Genomic DNA, 6,137 nt, shown 5'->3' with positions numbered 1-6,137 from the left:
GTTTTTAGACCATAAAATCTTTTTTTTATTTCAGTACAAAAAATTTCCACACTATCTTTGTCCTTATAACCCTTCAGGTTTTTCTACAAAAATTTTATGATCAAATTTAGCATTCAAATAACTGTTTTAACATCCTTTGGTGTTTACCTTTTTTTCTGTCATACATCCATAAACACGAAGTGTAGTCTTCTTTTGTTTGGGGAAATCTCTCCGAGTCGATGTCTTTTACCTGTGAAATCCTTTGGCGACATACCTCTTTTTGTATTTTTTTTCCCGTTTGGTCCAGGTTTTCTTGAAACCCTCTTCTCCCACAGCGTATGTGTCTCAGGCAAAAATTTGGGAAATTCATAGTGTTGTTTCTTGAAATAAAATATTTTCCCCGTCCATTGCTCCCCTTCCACTGGGTCCCTTTGGGATGAAATAGCCTCTTGATAGTGGTGGTACTGGGTTATGTGACCCGTACAATGATGTATAAGCTATTATTTTCACACTGGAAAAACTATCGTCCCCTTTCATAAATGTAGTCATCTAATTTTTTTGGGTTTTTGCCTTTCCAGTTGGATATCTTCTTTCTTCCTTTTGGGTTCCTGGTGGCTTGTCTTGATTTTCTTGAAGGGTTTTTGCTGAAAAACTATCTCCACCAGTATGTCATCTTCTCTGGGTTTGCTTCTTTGGTGACTCGGGTTTAGTGGGTAAGTTTTTCCATGAAATTAAAACTCTTATTTTTTTTTTACCGTTTTTTGTTTTTTTGGGGAAGTAAATCATAGGTGGGCTCTATCACTACCCTCAAATTTCCCCCCCTTCTCCTTGGTCAAGTTTCTGTTTCCTTGTTCAATCAAAAAACTTACTCCAAAAATATTCATTTTGCTAATGTTTTGGGCTCTTCCAGTAACTTTCTACTGGAAATCTTCTGAATTCTAGGATTAAACACCCGTTCCCAATAAAAGCAGCCTTTTACAAACATAGGCCCCATACTTTGGGGAATTTGGGCTCAAATTTGTAAGCCGAGCCATGTCAAAAACGTTTGTGTGATACCGATGTTCCATTTTGATGTGGAGAGTATGGGGCGAGAAATTTTTGTTTAACTTATTCCTATAAGAGTGTTTTGAAATTCCCGATTTGAAATTCCCGTTTTCCCTGGGCACTCTTACCTTTTTTAATTGCCATATGGGGCTGTTTCTGCAAGATTCTCTTCTTGCATGTACTGTTCCTCTTATTTCTAATGAGGGAGATTCTAAGAGCTCCTATATCTCTATAAAAGAATCTGATCTGTAACCTCCTTTACGCTGGATCAATAGGCCTACAGATCACAGTGTACTAAAACCAAAGGGGTTTTTAGCCTTTTTGTCAGGCTTTCTATTTCTATACGTGCATCTTACCCAAAAACACATGTGGTACAGCTAAACTTCTCTTTTCCCAATTTGGGCATCCCCTCGCGTTGCTTCAATTTTTTGCACATCTGCCACATTCTGGCCCCAGGATTTTTTTGCCTTCCTCTAGGGGGGGCTTTGCTTCTCCTAATGGTCTTGTTGAGTTTTTTTCTTTTTAAGTTTTTTTTTTCTTTCCTCTACGAAAAAAGAAAATTTGTTTTTCTCTATAATTCGAATTCCCCCGCCTCCTTGGTAGTTAGTGAGTGGGCCCTTAGGTGAAAAAATAATGCGGGTCCACCTTAAAGGTTTTTTATACTGACATGATGTCTTGTTTTTAAAACCTGGTAGTCGTGCATCTTTTAAACAATACTTCTTGGTTGCCTTCTCGATCTTGGATGCGTCCTTTCCACCAAACCCCTTTTACAGTTCCCTTTCTGCTTTTGGCCATCTGCCGCTCTATTATGGGTTTTGTGGATCAAAAGAGTCTTTAAATTTCCCAAAAAATTTTGGGGGCATTTATCTCTATGTGTAATGCAACCACTGTCGATCTAGTAAATTTTCTTTTGTTTAACTTTATATTTCTTTTTTCCCAAATTCCCACAACTCTGGTCCCCTTTAAAAGTCGAAAACCTTTATGGTTTTTACATGGAAAAAGTATTCATAGTTTTGTTCTTCACTTTGTCATTTGCAGAATTATAATATTGCTCTTCCCAGGTTTTCCCTGCATTCAAAATTTGTGAGTTCGTGTGATGAAGTTTTACACCTTTCTTATTATTCTAAGGTTGTTTACTCTTTTAACTCACCACCTTTAAGCATTTAAAACAAAATGGCCCGGTTTACCGCCTTAAAGCTCTCTTCTTTTACGTGCTTTTTCCATGGGGAAAACCCTTACTCTTTCTGATCAGAATTTTTTTCGAGGCATCTTCTTGACTTTAAAAGCGTCTTTAAACCATGAAATCATATGGGGGGTCGCGTTGATTTGCCAATCTCAAATTTTTGTCTTAGGGGAGTCCTTTCGGTACTTGTCACCAAGGACATCCTAAAATTCTCACCTGATTCTCTTATGCTGCTACTATTTCTTCTATGGACATAATACTCTGTAAAACGCCATCTTCCAGCTTTTTTTTATAATGACCCCATAAAAATAAATCTTGGTTTTTTTTTCCCCCTGTAATACTTTCGTAGCCTGCCCAAAACTTTCACACCGCTCCTTTTGCTTCAGTTTTTTCTGCCAAGGGCTTTTGTCTAGATAACCCTTTTGATAACTTAGATTGTCCTTTTTTGGGGTTCTCCGATTTTACCATCTGGGGGTTCTGAAGCATTTTTATCAAAAGCGAGATGTATTTCATAACATACAAAGCGCCTTGAAAATGTTCTTCCCACAAGTCATAATTATCCGCATTACCATCAAATTGTTTAAAAACCTGTGCCCATAACCTGTTGGTATGCCACGTAGGATCCTCCTCAATACATAGAGTTAAGCGCAGCAACTCCATGTTTTTACTATCCCCACAACGAGTCATATATGCATTGACCAGTCAAACTTGTTTATTACACGCAAGAAGATGAGTTCTTCTGACATACCAACACTATGTTATGTATAATTTGGGTTAATTCTTCAAAGTTTTTATGTTTTCAATATCTTTTTTTTTCTTTTCTCTTTTTGGTATTTTTTTCCACCCTTCTTCTAGAATTTCCATTTCTTTTCTTTAGATTGTGTTTTTTTTTGGAAGGTTATCTTTTATGAAAATTGGTTGGGGGTCACTGCCTACGTTGTATCCTGTCTCTACCTCTAAGTGACTTAATGTTGGTGAGGCTAAGATTATGTCCAATAGTGCTTCCTTTTCCATTATTGGGGTCTACCCCTTTGTTTTGACCTGGGGGTGTTAAAAATATTAGGTTATTTTGACTGATGAGATCAATATGTTTTTTCTGTGATGTTGTTAATCTTTGATTTAAATTTGGGTTCCAACATGTATGATGTGCATTAAAATCCCCCATTATTAAATTTTGGATCATCTATTTGATCTATATAGTATTCTAGTATTTCCCTACTTATATTATTACATGGGTTTGTAAAAAAGGAGTATGTTTAGCCATTTGTTTCTGTATTCATTTTTATTCCCAATACTTCTATTTTTTTTGTAAAACGGTCTCTTAGATTTTTGGTTTTGTTTTGTAATTCCTTTTTATACAAAATGCAAATCCCCTCCAATTTTTTTCTTTTCTGTTTTTTCTAATTATTCCATAATCTTTTAAGTCAAATTGTCTTTTTCTTTTAACCAAGTCTCACGAATCCAATTAAATCTGGTTGCTCTTTATATGCCCATGTATTCTAAATCTGTTTTTTTTTTTCAGTACCGACCTGATATTACAGAGAATTATTTTATTCATTTAAATATTTCATGATTTCTTTGATAATTGGTGTTATTTCATTTATTTTTTTCTGTTATAATTTCTATCATTTTTTTTTTAGAGTTCTGTTGATTGTTATATTTCATCATCATCATCAAGGGGCTAACGCCGACGGGGGCGCATGGCCGCATCCACCCTTTCGCTTCCAGCCACGAGATCCCTCGAGGCGAGTCTCCAGGCAGGCACACGGCCCATCTCTAGTTCCTCACGACAGGTCTCGTCGAGCTGCCCAAGCCATGATCTCCTAGGACGTCCCACAGTCTCCTCCACCCAGGTTTTTCTCGCAGAGAGACAACCTGGTGGGCAGGGGGCGTCCATAGGGAGGCGAGCTAGGTGGCCATATACCTGAGTTGGCGATCCCGGATTATGCAAGTAACAGGTCCCATGCCAGTCTCACGGTGTAACCGCCGGTTGGACACGTGGTCCTGCCAACTGTACCCCATGATCCGGCGAAGGGACTTGTTACAAAGGCATCAAGACGAGACTCCAAGACACTGGATAGCGTCCAGGTTTCGCTTCCATAGAGCAAAACTGGAAATATCAAGGCCTTGAAGACACGCAGCTTGGTCCTTCTGCATAGGTACCGACATCTCCAAACGCTCTTGTTGATCGAGTTCATGGCTCCTGTTGCCAGACCAATCCGTCTACTGACTTCCTGGTCTGACAACCCAGAGTATGGACTACGCTACCAAGGTATGTAAAACTTTCTGTGACTTCAACGTCCTCGCCGCAAGCTGGATTCGACTGAACGGGTTCCCCTAACAGGCCCCCAAACCCCTGAATCTTGGTCTTGGTCCAGGAGACCTCTAAGCCTAGGGGCTTCGCCTCATTGCTAAATGCATCAAGAGCCCCACAAGTGACTCCAAGGACTCAGATAGATGGAAACATCGTCGGCAAGTCAAGGTCCAGACCTTAATATTGCCTATGTTGCTCCGCACTGACTTTGGCTAGTAGCTCTGCCCATTATCCAGTCCATACAAGTGTTAAAAAGTGTGGGTGAAAGGACACAGCCTTCCCTCACCCCTGAATTAAGGGGGAAGAAGTTCGACATCCCCCCACCACACTTTACAGCACTTTCGTACCAGTATAGAGGCTTGCTATCAGGCCAATAATCTGTGTCGGAATTCCCCTGAGCCTCAGGATCTCCCATAGCGATTCCCGATGCACCGAGTCAAACGCCTTCTTGAGGTCGAGTGGTAGGCTGCAAGCAACCCACGACCAAACTCACGACGGCGTTCCACAATTACTCGAAGCCTAGGATACGGTCTATTGTGGACTTGCCAGGATAAATCCAGACTGCTCCGGTCTCTGGTGCCCTCAGTAGGTGGTTGCGGATCCGTTTCAGAAGAATGTGAGCGAGAACCTTGCCTGGTATGCTAGCATGTATGCCACGGTAAATTGCTACAGTCCCATCGATCCCCTTTCCCCTTCCAGAGAGGGATGACCACGCCCCTCAGCAGGTCAGGGGAATGGGACCAGACTGCCCAAAAGGCAGTCAGGACTGTATGCAGGCCCCGAGCCATAGGGTTTACCCCCAGCCTTTAGCATTCAGCAGGGATATCACATAGCCTGCAGCTTTCCCACCTTCAACTTGGAAAACGCCAGCCTAACCTCTGTTAGGGTAGGAGGTTCCTCGCTGATGGGTGGGTCCGGCACAGGCACTGAGACATCGCTTGCATCCAAGCTAACTGTTGAGTGGATCCTCCTTGTACAACTGTTCAAAATACTCAGCCCAACGTTCACGAATCCCCAAAATGAAAATTTGATATTACATTAATTATATTCTTCATTGTTTTCATCCATGAAATTCTTTTATCTTTATTTTTGTTGGGTATCTTTTTGTGTTTTTATAACTACTTGTTGGAGTTACATCCCTCAGTGGTGTAGGTAAGGACCATGTTTTTTGGGGAATCTTGAGTTCTTTTTGGGAATGGCTTTTCTATTGATTTTTTCTGTGGTTAATTCATCTTTCTGGGGAGTTTTCTCTTGTTATGTTTTCCTCACTTCTTTTTGGGCTTTGTGTGATTTATCGTGTTTGGGGTTTTGTTGGGGTTCTTGCCCTAATGTTATATTCTGGGATTGGCTTAAGGGCTGGGCATATGATTGTGTTTTTGTGAGTTCTGTTGTTTGCATGTTTGGATGTTCTGTTGTTTGTATGTTTGCATGTTGTTTGGGATGTTCGCATGTTCTGTTGCTTGTATATTTGCATGTTTCTGTTTTTTTGTAGGTTTGCATGTTCTGTTGTTTGTATGTTTGTGTATTTCTTTGTTGGGTGTTTGTGTGATTTGTGTTTTTGAATGTTTGTTGGGTTTTGTCAAGGGCCCCTTAAACCTTTTTTTAAATTTCCCCTTC

This window comes from Penaeus monodon, chromosome 11 (genome assembly GCF_015228065.2).
Source record: "Penaeus monodon isolate SGIC_2016 chromosome 11, NSTDA_Pmon_1, whole genome shotgun sequence".
NCBI lineage: Eukaryota > Metazoa > Arthropoda > Malacostraca > Decapoda > Penaeidae > Penaeus > Penaeus monodon.
This window is presented reverse-complemented; position numbering follows the sequence as displayed.